Source organism: Budorcas taxicolor, chromosome 6, assembly GCF_023091745.1.
Source record: "Budorcas taxicolor isolate Tak-1 chromosome 6, Takin1.1, whole genome shotgun sequence".
NCBI classification, from domain to species: Eukaryota; Metazoa; Chordata; class Mammalia; order Artiodactyla; family Bovidae; genus Budorcas; species Budorcas taxicolor.
In genome coordinates, this window is record NC_068915.1 from 24,137,416 (window position 1) to 24,151,584 (window position 14,169).

The window sequence follows — 14,169 nt, forward strand, 5'->3', positions numbered from 1 at the left end:
TCTTATCAAGTTATATTCTGAAATCAGTTTACATAAGTGCAAGGGACATGTAGGTTTCTTCCCAAACAGTTCCACATTCCAACAGCGCTAAGTCCAATATCTGCAAGGCGGCACATGAGGCTGTTCACAAATCTGACTCTTCCTGTTCTACCCCCACTTGACCCAACCGGAACTTGAGCTTCAGCCATGCCAGACATTTAACAGTATTCAGAAAACACCAGGTTTCCTTAAGCCTGTAGATCTTTATTTATACATCTTCTTTCTATGTGGAATGACCTCTCCGTTATGGATGTCAAATTTACCTTAAATACTCGGACCAGACATTTCCTCCTCTCTTAAATGCGTAGTGTCCTGTACTGCCTCTATTTTAGCATTTAATACACTGTTTAATTGTTCATTGTCTTTGTCTGACACTTCAGCAAGAATTGTTGCTTATCTTTGTTTTCCCAGCATGTAACAGTGCCTGGCATAATATTTCTTGGAAGAATAGCAGGGAGGGAAAGAGAATGAAAATGTTTTCAGCGTGATCTCAAGATATGGGTTATCCCAGAGTCCAAGTAGCAAACCCTTATAAAGGACAGTGAAAAAACTTACCCTACCTCAGTTTTCCCACTCTTTCTCATAAGTCTCTCCTTGGACCTGAAGGTCTGGAGTGGAATCTATATTTTAATGAGCATCACCAAAATTCTTATGATCAGACAAGATTGAGAAACCATGTCCTACTTTATTTCTACAGAAACTTTAAAGTTCAGTCCTCTCTAATTCAACAGAGTATCTGGCATGGACAAATATTTTACTGTTCACAATTGCAATAGCCTCCCAGGTGGTGCTTGTGGTAAAGAACCTGCCTGCCAATGCAGGAGACATAAAAGATGTGGGTTAGATCCCTGGGCTGGGAAGATCCCCTGGAGAAGGAAATGGCAGCAGCACACTCCAGTATTCTCACCTGGAGTATCCCATGGACAGAGGAGCTTGGCAGGGCACAGTCCATAGAGTTGGAAAAAGTTGGACACAAATGAAGCAACTTAGCATGCATGCATTGCTACTGCACAGAATGAATTTAACTTTTGCTTACAGTTTAATGAATATTTAGATGAAAATATGGAAACTCAAAGTATTTATGTAAACCTCAACACCCACTTCTAGACAGGTTATGGGGAGGATGTGGTGGCCTTTTCAAGTTTATAAGACTTACCAAAAAACAGAGACAAGGTGGTAACTCCGGATACTCTTCTGTGAAGAATCAATGAAAAAACCTCATGTGTCTCAAAGTGAAGGAAATGTTTTCATATTGAAATGACTGTTTCCTCCACATCACTCCTCCTATAACAATCACACTCACTATCACCACCAGCTGGTTTATCTTTAAGAATCTCATAGTGTACCTAAAGTTTTACTATGAGAAAGTCATTCCTTTGACTTCAACAATACTTTCTCCGAAAGTCCTTTATTAAAAGATTCACAGTAGAGAAGAACACGACAAGCCACTATCAGCTGCTAACACCTTAGAGAGAATTAACTTACCCCAGTTCTGACAGGACTGACCAAAGACTAATATAGATAGGTGTTTTTATAGAAAGGGTCAGGCTGCAACTGGAGCCTGGCATGTCACTTGGATAAGCAGGCAGGAACTCTGGCTCTCAGAGAAAAGGACTCCGATATGATCAACCCATCCATTTATTGTGTAGCTGTTTGTGCTAGGCAGGTGTGAGCAGAGGAACATGCAATGAACCTCAAGTCACAATCTCTCCTCTCACAAGATACAATAGCAGTGAAAAGAAATCAGTATTTTGCGTGACACATGTTCACTTCTGTGCAATGTACTCTATATGAGTGCCAGCCTGGAGTTAGAACTGAGTTGGAATTTTTATAGCTCTGCTACTTACCAGTTACCTCTGTGACCTTGATAAACTTCCTAAGCTTCTTTAAACCTCACTGTATTCTTGGTAAAATGAAGGCAATAAGAGTAATTAATTCATAAACTTTCTTTGAAGATTAAAAAGCATAGTGCAAATAAAGTACTTGCATGGTAACTGGCACAAAATAACCACTCAATAAACTTTAGCTGTGGATGTGGTATTTAGCAGCATACTGAGTCGTATGGGTCCTTAAAATAAATATTCTATAGATGAAGATTGTGTGTATGTGTGTCTGTATGAGTGCACTTTCAGGTATATGTGACTGTGGTGGGAGCTGGGAAGGTTCATGTAGTCAGAAAACCCTTCTAGAAGAAATGGTATTTGGTTGGGACTTTTACTATGAGGGTGGGTTGGTAGGTGAGGGATGATCAGGGAGGGGATCAGAAGACTTTCCAGCCTGGAAGAAAAAGTAAGAGCAAATAAGAAGCTCCAGAAAAATAGTGTTATGTCGACCACTATGGTTAGAGTTTCCCTGGTGGCTCAGATGGCAAAGAATCTGCCTGCAATACAGGAGACCCGAGTTCAATTCCTGGGTCTGGAAGACCCCCTGGAGAAGGGAATGGCTATCCACTCCAGAATTCTCGCCTGGAGAATTCCATGGATAGAGGAGCCCAGCAGGCTACAATCCATGGGGTCTCAAAGAGTCTGACATGACTGAGTGGCTAAGCACACACACAACCTCTATGATTAAAGCATAAGAGTGGTGGTCACAAAAGGAGAATGATAGATCAAAGGGGAACCAAGTCAGTTATTTGTATCAGGAGGTTTTTCAGTTGCAAGTGACCAAATACCTGATTAACTGTGCTCAAATCGTTAAGACATTTACAGTCTGTGACATGGACAGAAGGGACTGCATGGCTCCAGGGTTAGTTTGGTGGCACAGTATTATCAAGGATCTAGGCTCTTTCCATGCTTCTTCTCACACTTTCTCTTGGCTTCTGTCTTCACAGTTGCAAAAGACTATCACAATATATGAATTGGATGGCAGACATCAACACAATATTGTAAAGTGATTATCCTTCAATTAAGAATAAGTTAAAAATAAACCTAGAATCCTGAAAATGTTAAAAAGTTGATTCTCATGAAATAGTTTCAATTAGTTAAAAGTAAACTGATAAGCTATAAAAAAATTCTATTGCAGCTCCTAGTGTTACTTCCTTTCACCACGAAAATAAATTGAAAATAAAGCAAAGTTTATACTATTTCTTAATTTATTTCTTACCATGGTCATGTAAATACTCCCCTGGCAGGGTCATAGTAAATCTAAAAGGAGCAAACAAAAGCATAATATGTAAGAGAGCTTTGTGGGCTGAGGTGAATCTTTGCATGGAGGAACCTGATAAGAATTAGACAAAATTTAACAAAATAGTTTAAGACTGGTAGACGCAAGAAAGGAAGAGTTACTAAGTGAATTTTGAAGGGATAGCAATAAGTAATTAGGATAAAAATTATTTTGTCTCTTTAACTTTTTTCCAATGGTTTATTTAAAAAACTTGTTTAGTTGAAGTATAGCTGACTTACACTGTTTTGCTAATTTCTGCTGTACAGCAAAGTGATTTAGTTATACATAATATACATTTTTTCATATTCTTTTCCATTATGGCTTATCACCAGGTATTGCATATAGTTCCCTGTGCTATACACTAGGGCCTTGCTGTTTATCCACTGTATGTATAATAGTTTGCATCCATGATTACAAACTAACAAGCTTTTGAATAGAATAAAGCCCAGAAATAGACACACACAAATGGTCAATTGAGAAATGTGAAAAGCAGTTCAATGGAGAAAGGATAACTTTTTCAGCAAGCGATACTGGAACGACAAGTTTCATTGACGAAAAGAAAAAAAAAACAACAGTGAATTCAACCTCACATCTTATACAAAAATTAACTCAAAATGTATCATAGACTCAAATTTTGAAACACAAAGCATAAAATCTTTAGATGAAAGTGTAGGAGAATACTTCTGTGACTTTGGATTAGGCAAAGATTTCACATGTATGATAACAAAAACACAAGTTATATAAGAAAAACATTAATAAATTGAACTGCATAATACTTAGAAGTGTTTTTGCTTTGTAAATGAGCATTGCTAAGAAAATAAGGACAAAAAATAGTCTGGGAAAAATGTATTCAAATTACATCTCTATCAAGTGACGTATATATAAAAAATATATATAAATTTTTCCTAATAAAGCAACAACAAACATACTAACCAATTTAAAGATGAGCAAAAGATTTGAACAAACATAGCAAACAATTATACAGGTGGCAAATAAACATAGGAAAAGATGCTCAATATTATTAGTCACTGAGAAATATAAAATTACAATGAGAAAGCACTATACATCTATGTGAAATGGCAAAACACATACACAGAGCAAAATTTTTAAATTACAGTATAAAGTGCTTGCAAGGGTGGAGAGCAACTGGAACTCTTGTACATTGCCGGTGGAAATCCAAACTGATACAGCCACTCGGAAAACAGTTTCTTATAAACAGTTTCAGATAAAGTTAACATATGCCCCAACAATCCCACTCCTAGGTATTTATTTTAGAGAACATTAATATTCACACAAAACTCTATACACAGATGTTTATAGCAGCATCATACATAAGCACCCAAATTATACAACCCAAATGTCCTTCAACAGATAAATGGATAAACAAACTGTGGTACATCCAGTTCAATGAAATGAAAGCAAAAGGGTTTGTTAGTCGCTCAGTCCTGTCCGACTCTGTGATTCCATGTACTGTAGCTCACCAGGCTCCTCTGGCCGAAGCATTTTCCAGGCAAGAATACTAAAGTGGGCAGCCATTCTCTTCTCCAGAAGATCTTCCCCATATAGGGATTGAACCCATGCCTCCTTCATTGCAGGCAGATTCTTCTATGACTTAGCCACTAGGATGGAAGCCCCAATGGAACACTGCTGCTGTTGCTGCTGCTGCTGCTAAGTTGCTTCAGTCGTGTCCAACTCTGTGCGACCCCATAGACAGCAGCCCACCAGGCTCCTCTATCCCTGGGATTCTCCAGGCAAGAACACTGGAGTGGGTTGCCATTTCCTTCTGCAATGCATGAAAGTGAAAAGTCAAAGTGAAGTCGCTCAGTCGTGTCCGACTCTTAGTGACCCCAAGGACTGCAGGCTACCAGGCTTCTCCATCCATGGGATTATCCAGGCAAGAGTACTGGAGGCGGGTGCCGTTGCCTTCTCCCCAGTGGAATGAATACTACTTAACAGCAAAAGGAAACAAACTATTTGTTATGGGGTAGAATTATGTACCCCTCAAAATATATATTGACGTTTCCATCCTCAATACCTGAGAATGTGACCCTATTTGGGAATAGAATTGTTGCAGATGTAATTGATTAAGATGAAGTCAAATTGAAATAGGATGGACCTTTAATCCAATATGATCGGTGACCATATAACAGGATAGCCATGTAAAGACAGAGAAACACAAGGAGAATGCCACATGACAACCACGGCAGAGATGGCAGTAATAAAGCTGCAAGCCAGAAACACTAAAGATGATTGACAAGCTACCAGAAACTAGGAAGGAATGAGGAAGAATTCCCCTACAAGTTTCGGAGGGAGAAAGGCCCTGTTGATGCCTTGATTTCAGACTTCTAGCCTAGAGAACTGGAAGGCCATAGATTTCTATTGTTTTAAATCAATATGTTTTGCTGCAGCCCCAAGAAATGAATACACTACTGATACACACAATAACATAATGAATTAAAATGCATTTTGCTAAATGGAGGGAGCATCAAGAATCATGAAGGGTCTGAGGTCTTACTCAATTTGCAAGCTAACAATCTATCATTTTCATAGTTGGAGACAGAAAACAGGAATCAGAGACAAAGGACTTCATTTCTCACAGTGCAGCAGCTAGCATGAGTTTCATGTTGGAAAATGTTCCTCTAGCCCCTAACCCATGGGCAAAATGCAAGACAAATGTAGGTTTAAACAAAAACAGTGGATTTTTGTCATAGTTGAGGAATGACACCTTAGAAAACCCCAATCTTATAAAGGGGGCTCCAAGTAATCCTGCTCAACTTTTGCTTATAGAGAGACCTAATCCTTAAAATGGTGGTCTGAAATAAATCTTCCCCCTGTCTCTGTCTTACCAAACAAACTTGAAATTATCATAACAGAGTCTCACAAAGGTAGTCAGGAATAAAGTTTGTCACAAGACCCATGGAAAAGCAAGGGAGAATTGAGCCTCAACAGAATCCAGTCTATAAAGATTGCATGCTGTATGATCCCATATCCCATTCATATGACATTCTGGAAAAGCAAAACTGTTGTGACAAGTTACAGATAGGTCAATGGTTAGGGTGGGGGCTAAGGTCTGGTCAGGACAAGGGAATTCTCTGGTGTGATGGAACTTCTGTTTGACTTCATTGTGATGTGTTTCTGTGAGTGAATACATGTATTACAAGTCAGAACTGTACACCAAAACAGAAGCTATTAATAATTTTATTGTATGGGAATTAAAATATTTAAAAATTAATAGTATATTATTCATCTTTTTTATTGACATGGATGAAGTTGACATGTAACATTGTATTCATTTTAGGTATAAAGCAAAATAATTTGGTATGTGCCTGTATCACAAAATAATCACCACAATAAGTTTAATGTACATCCATTATCACACAGTTTTTTTTATAAATAAGCTTTTAAGATGAATAAGTTCTGAAAATCTAATATATAATATGATGACTGCTGCTGCTGCTAAGTCATTTCAGTCATGTCTGACTCTGTGTGACCCCATAAATGGCAGCCCAGCAGGCTCCCCCGTCCCCGGGATTCTTCAGGCAAGAACACTGGAGTGGGTTGCCATTTCCTTCTCCAATGCATGAAAGTGAAAAGTGAACGTGAAGTCGCTCAGTCATGCCTGACTCTTAGCGACCCCATGAACTGCAGCATACAAGGCTCCTCCATCCATGGGATTTTCCAGGCAATAGTACTGGAGTGGGCTGCCATTGCCTTCTAGAGTTACATAACTATAATACAGTGTTGTACAACAGAAATGCACTATGAGTATAGAACTTAAATGTTCTCGCACACACACAAAAGTAATCGTGTGCAGGGTGCATGTGTGCTCTGTCACTCAGTCGTGGCCAACTGTTTGTGAACCCATGGACTGTAGCCCACCAGGCTCCTCTGTCCACAGGATTTTCCAGGCAAGAATACTGGAATAGGTTGCCATTTCCTTCTCCAAAGCAAGGGAAAGGATGTGTTAATTAAGTAGATGGGGGAACCCTTTCACAATATATATGCATATCAATTCATTATGATGTACACTTTAAATCTATTATAATGTTATTATCAACTATATCTCAATAAAGCTTAGGAAAAGAAAAAGCAGTGCAAACCTGTTACTTAAAACTATAGAGGCTAAGAGTTGAAGAGTTCTGTCTAAGAAGCAGGGCTTCTTTTGAGGGCTGGAAGATACAGTATGGCAATGCCGCTTACCACCAGATAACACCACCCTTATGGCTGAAAGCAAAGAGGAACTAAAGAGTCTCTTGATGAAAGTGAAAGCGGAGAGTGAAAAAGTTGGCTTAAAATGCAGCATTCAAAAAACTAAGATCATGGCATCCAGTCCTATCACTTCATGGCAAATAGATGGGGAAACAATGGAAACAGTGACAGACTTTATTTTCTTGGGCTCCAAAATCACTGCAGATGGTGACTGCAACCATGAAACTAAAAGATACTTGGTCCTTGGAAGAAAAGCTGTAACCAACCTAGACAGCATATTAAAAAGCTGAGACATTAGTTTGCCAACAAAGGTCCATTTAGTCAATGCTATGGTTTTTCCGGTAGTCATGTATGGATGTGAGAGTTGAACTATAAAGAAAGCTGAGCATCAAAGAATTGATGCTTTTGAACTGCGGTGCTAGAGAAGACTCTTGAGAATCCCTTGGACTGCAACGAGATCCAACCAGTCCATCCTAAAGGAAATCAGTCCTGAATATTCACTGGAAGGACTGATGTTGAAGCTGAAACTCCAATACTTTGGCCACCTGATGTGAAGAACCAGCTCATTGGAAAAGACCTTGATGCTGGCAAAGATGAAAGCAGGAGAAGGGGATGGTAGAGGATGAGATGGTTAGATGGCATCACCCACTCAATGGACATGAGTTTGAGCAAGCTCCAGGAGCTGGTGATGGACAGTGAAGCTTGGTGTGCTGCAGTCCATGAGGTTTCAAAGAGTCTGACACAACTGAGCAACTGAACTGAATTTTGCTTATGTGGAAAGCCTTTTAGCAGTACTTGAATGTTTAAAACCCTGCACATGTTTTAATTGGATTTTTAACTTTTTAAAATGTTTCTATTTATTTACTCACCTGGGCCAAGTCTTAGTTTCCACACCCAGGTTTGCCAGTCTTCATGCTAGCATGCCAACTGTTTGTTAAGGCAAATGGAATCTAGTTCCTGGACCAAGGATCAAACCAGGCCCCTGCATTGGAAGCGCAGAGTCTTAGCCACAGGACCACCAGAGAAGTCTCTAATTGAATATTTTAAAAAGAAAATCCAGAAGCCAAAAATCACCAAACAATCCTTTTATCCTTCCCCAAAACATTGTTAAGTCATAGTGATATTTTTCTAGAAAGCTCAAAATTCTATCAATGTAAATATTATTTTTAAGAAAGAACTGTGATGGATAACTTCAGCCACCTATAGATGGATATAATTTTCTTATACAAAGAAAAAGGGAGGTTTAAAGCAATTAAGTTCTTTATTTGTGATATATTTCATGTTTCTGCTTTTAAAAAATTAATGAAAATCCAACACTAATAAACAAACATGCTTGTTATGAAAAGAGGGCATTGGGTCTGAAAGAGTTATGAATCACTGTTCTAACCATTCCTTCTATTTCAAGTCCACTAATCATTTCTGAAATGCTGCTTCCATTTAAGGGATCAGTGGTCAGAGGCAGCCTGGTATGAACCATTTACACAAGCCTAGGAAAGTTCATGTACACAAGTCCACAGGAAACACACACAATAAAGTCTTTGAGAATTAGAAGACAAACATTACCCTTTTAATGTCTGCTTCTGACATTTGCTCAATTTAAGAGGAGCAAGTCTTCAGGGGAAATGGCTCTCCAATTGTGCCAACTTTCAATTACTCTCAAGCAACCAATTACATGATCTGTTTCCTTAAAAGATAAAGTTTGACATGACCTCCTTGGCTGAATCAGAACACCACACTTTCTTGCCAATATGTAGGCATTTTTCATTTTAGAAATGAAATGAAATGCTATATTACACCTGACCTCTTTTCCCATCACAAACCAGGCCATCTACGCTGAAACTCTTTCCACTCCCCCTTGGTTTTAATTTCTTTTCCAATATTCTTTTTCTCTTGTAAGGAACATTTCCACTTCAAACCTTCTCAGACCCTATCCTAAGGCAAAACTGATGCTTTGGGGAACTTGCTTAGAAGGTAGTTAATTAATTTCATACCAAATGTTTTTGACCTCCTATTACACCAAGGCTTTATGCAAGGAGTGGATATTGAGTGCAAATTAAGCCACTTAGGTCAAAAGAAACAGTAGCTTAAAAAAAATGATGGAATGTTGCTGTGTTTAATTTAGCATATAAGTCTGACTTCTCACCTATCACTTGTTTTACATCCACAGTGATTAATTTCCTCAAGTTTGCTGACTCTCAAAAGAAGGAATAGAAAATAAAAATTTTCTACTGCATTTAGAAAGTCACTGAAAACAACGAGTTAATTTTTCTTGCTCCAGGCGGCATAGTGGTAAAGAATGTGCCTGCCAATACAGCAGATTCAGGTTTGATCCCTGGGTTTGGAAGATCCCCTGGAGGAGGGCATGGCAACCCGCTCCAATATCCTTTCCTGGAGAATATGGACAGAGGAGCCTGGAGGTTACAGTCCAGGGATCGCAGAGTCGGATGCAACCGAACTCATGTGCGCCCTCCTAGCTGCTTCTTCCAAATCAAACATTTTCATAGTCTTTTGGGTTCTCTGTTGAGGTCACCTTCCTTGAGTTGCTCTGAGTTCATCCTTCCTTTTCTGTTTCCTGATCATATTCAACAGTAAAGCAGAAGCTGGATTCTTGACTGACATTTATGCCATTCTAAGAGGGGTTGGTGTTATCTTTAAAAATTATGAATAAAAATGAATTTTCTTTTGCTTCATTTTAACTATTTTAATTTTTTAGCCAGGGATTTCTTTGCTCAAGTGATTATGCTGGGTTCTGGGGGTAAAATAGTAGATGAAATAGACATCACCCTTGCTCCTGTGGGCGTTCGGTGAAACAAGCAAAGTTAAATCCAGTTGCCTTTAGTAAGTTAGGCATTAACTATACCAAAGGAGTGAATGGTGTTTTAATTTAGGTTTCTGAAAGCAGAGTGAGAGACAAAGCTTAGGATGCTGGTAGTTTATCCCAGGAAGCAGGAATGAGGGAACAGAGATGAGCCGGAAAGATTGCTGACGTGGGTCAGGCTCACTTGATGTGCACAATGCCTCCTTGAAAGCCGAGACATGGGAATGTTAATCCACCCAGTCCCATGGAGGGTTGTTCCCTGGAAACATGAACGCTCCCAGGCTCTTGCTCCATGTTTTCATGTTGGCATGGCCTGTTTCATGTTGTTTTCATGTCCTGCCTTGTCCAAGAAGGATACAGGTCAGAATGCAGGAAGACGTCTGCTCGGGGACTGACACTAAGGTGAGTCGCTGAGCAGAGAGGACTGTCTGCTGCGGCTGCAGGGAACAGAAGGGCAGGGCTGCGGGGCTGTGACAGAGGCCCCAGGCATCCACTCCTAGTGACATTCTAAGACTGCCTTTCCTGATGCTGAACAAAAGCTTCAGGATTCAAGGCTTCCAGAAAAAAATATCCGAAGACTCTAAATCTGCTCAGCTGTTCTTAATGAAATTGGACTGGGGAGGAGTTCCAGCCCCCACGTGTTTTCTCTCCATTAATCATTTCCAACTGGGGAAATACCCTGACAACATCCAGTTTAAATATTTTGGTCCTTATGGACCCTTTGGTCCTTTTCTCCCTGTCTTAACCCCACATTCCCAAGGCCGTATGTTGTTTGAAGAAGAATTGACAATATGATAAAGGAAACACATGAAGTTACAGATGGAAGCAAACAGATTGATCGCATAGACCTTGCCAAAGGAACAAACAGGGACTATTTTTATCTACAAGAGTTATGCTCTCATTTGTATTTGAATAGTGTGTTCTAACTTATCCCAGCACAGTTTAATGCTGTTTTTCCCTGAATAATGGCAATGAGGTTACTTTCATCACTCCACACTTCACCTTAGATATTTTTTGGTCAGTAGCAAGAATTTGCAGTATTAATAAGTGGTATAGATGAGGGCAATAGTCCATGCTTTGGAGGCCGTGTTCATAGGCATTTGATATATTATTCTTTTTATACATGCCAGTATGATTAAAATACGTTCACAATGACATTTGCAACTTACTTTCTGTGGAAAAATTTTAAGGATTGGAAATTAAGGTGAAGGCTATTTTGGAGTATATTGTATTATTTTTATGACTTCTCCATAATTTTAAGACACTTTTTTCAAAATTAAAATTTAACAGATATTGCATGATATATAACTACATAAGAAATATGTGACTGATGAAATAAGGTAGAAAGTATAAACAAATGAGATTAAGAAATATGACTGCTCAAAAGAGAGAAACAGATTTTTGCTTTACAACCTTACAGATTTCTTTTTATGACCTACAAAAAGGAAATGGATTAATTATTCAATCAGTCAATTAAAACAGACACAGAGCTGAGACAAATAGGAGAATCCACATATAAGGACATTAAAATAATTATTATGATGGTATTCCAAATAGAGTGAGTTAAGCACTTGCGTATCCCTGAGGGCGAGTGCCTTCCTAAAATTGTGTCCCAGACATGTCTTATGTCTCACCCTAGTCCTGGTCCTAATTCCAGATGTCCAAAATTAAACCAAGACTTAGAAGATGCTAAAAAAAAAAAGAAGACTGAAAGCTCTGCAAATGGAAACTACAATGTATAAGATGAAAAAAATACACTGAATACTGAATAAAATTAATGAGAGATTACACACCATAGAAGAAAATATTAGTTACCCTGAAGTCATAATAATAAAAATTAGCCAAAATAAAATAATTTGAAAAAGAAAAATGGAAAGAAAAGCTGTGAGCTGTGGGTTAACTCTAGAGGATTAATATATACTTAGTTCAGTTCAGTTCAGTTCAGTTCAGTCGCTCAGTCGTTTCTGACTCTTTGAGACCCCACGAACTGCAGCACACCAGACCTTCCTGTCTATCACCAGCTGCCAGAGTTTACTCAAACTCATGTCTGCTGAGTCGGTGATGCTATTCAACCATCTCATCCTCTGTCGTCCCCTTCTCCTCGTGCCTTCAATCTTTCCCAGCATCAGGGTCTTTTCAAATGAGTCAGTTCTTCCCATCAGGTGGCCAAAGTATTGGAATTTCAGCTTCAACATCAGTCTTTCCAATGAACACCCAGGACTGATCTCCTTGAGGATGGACTGGTTGGATCTCCTTGCTGTCCAAGGGACTCTCAGGAGTCTTCTCCAACACCACAGTTCAAAAGCATCAGTTCTTCAGCACTCAGCTTTCTTCACAGTCCAATTCTCACATTCATACATGACTACTGGAAAAACCATAGCCTTGACTAGATGGACCTTTGTTGGCAAAGTAGTGTCTCTGCTTTTGAATATGCTATCTAGGTTGGTCATAACTTTCCTTCCAAGGAGTAAGTGTCTTTTAATTTCATGGCTGCAGTCACCATCTGCAGTGATTTTGGAGCCCAAGAAAATAAAGTCTGCCACTGTTTCCACTGTTTCCCCATCTATTGCCCATGAACTGATGGGACCGGATGCCATGATCTTAGTTTTCTGAATGTTGAGCTTTAAGCCAACTTTTTCACTCTCCTCTTTCACTTTCATCAAGAGGCTCTTTAATTCTTCTTCACTTTCTGCCATGAGGGTGGTGTCATCTGCATATCTGAGGTTATTAATGCACAGTTAGAGTCCACATAGGAAAAGGAAAGAGGAGTGAAGGAAAGTAAAAATAAATGAAAACTAATGATTCAAAAATTCCCAATTTGATGGAAATTATAAACCTGTATATGCAAGAAGCTGGGCTTCCCCAGTGGCTTGGTGGGTAAAGAACCCACCTGCCAATGCAGGAAATGTGGTTTTGATCTCTGGGTTGGGAAGATCCCCTGGAGGAGGGCATGGCAACTCACTCCAGTATTCTTGCCTGGAGAATCCCACAGACAAGCAGATTACAGTCCATAGAGTCACAGAGTCGAAGATTACTGAAGTGATTGAGCACACATGCATGCATGCAAGAAGCTTAATCCATAGCACAAAAATCATAATTAAAAGGACATTAGGATGTATCATAATCAAATTGCTCGTAACCAATTATAAAGAGAAAAATCTCAAAAGCAGCCACATTGCACATAGAAAAATACTGTAACAGATGCCTCATAGGAATCACTACAGATAAGAGGACAGTGGAATAATGCTTTTAAAGTACTGAAATTTAAAAAAAGAAAGAAAACTGCATCCCTAGAATCTATACTCAGCAAACATAAGCTTCAGAAAGGAAGGCAGAAAAAAATAATTTCCCAAACATACAGAGACTGGAAGAATCTATCACATACAGTCCCACACTCCAAGAAATCTTAAAGGAAGTCCTTCAGGCAGAAGGAAAATGATACTAGATGAAAATCTGGATCAACATAAAGGAATGAAGAGCCTCAGAAACAGTTATCTAGAATTAGGAATGGTTTGAGCTTTTACTGTGTTTGCAAGTTAATAAGTTAGACTTCCACAGTTTCATGGCTGCTGGCAGAAGATACAGGATTCCTCAGAGACAAAGAATTTTATCCCTCATAATACAGCAAGCTGCATCATTCTATGTTTATGGGGAGAAGATTCGGTATCGATAAGATGCCAATTATCCCCATATTACTACATATAGATTCAATGCAATTCCACTCAAACTTCTGCTGACTCTCTATAGATATTGAAAAACTGATTCCTATGAAATTCATATGGAAATGCAAAGTACCTAGAAGAGCTAAAACAATTCTGAAGAGGAAGAACAAAATGGGAGTATTAACACCACCTGATTTCAAGATTCATATAGCTACAGAAATCAAAATGATGAAACAGAAGAGAGAGTACTCAAATAGATCCACACATACATGGCTATAT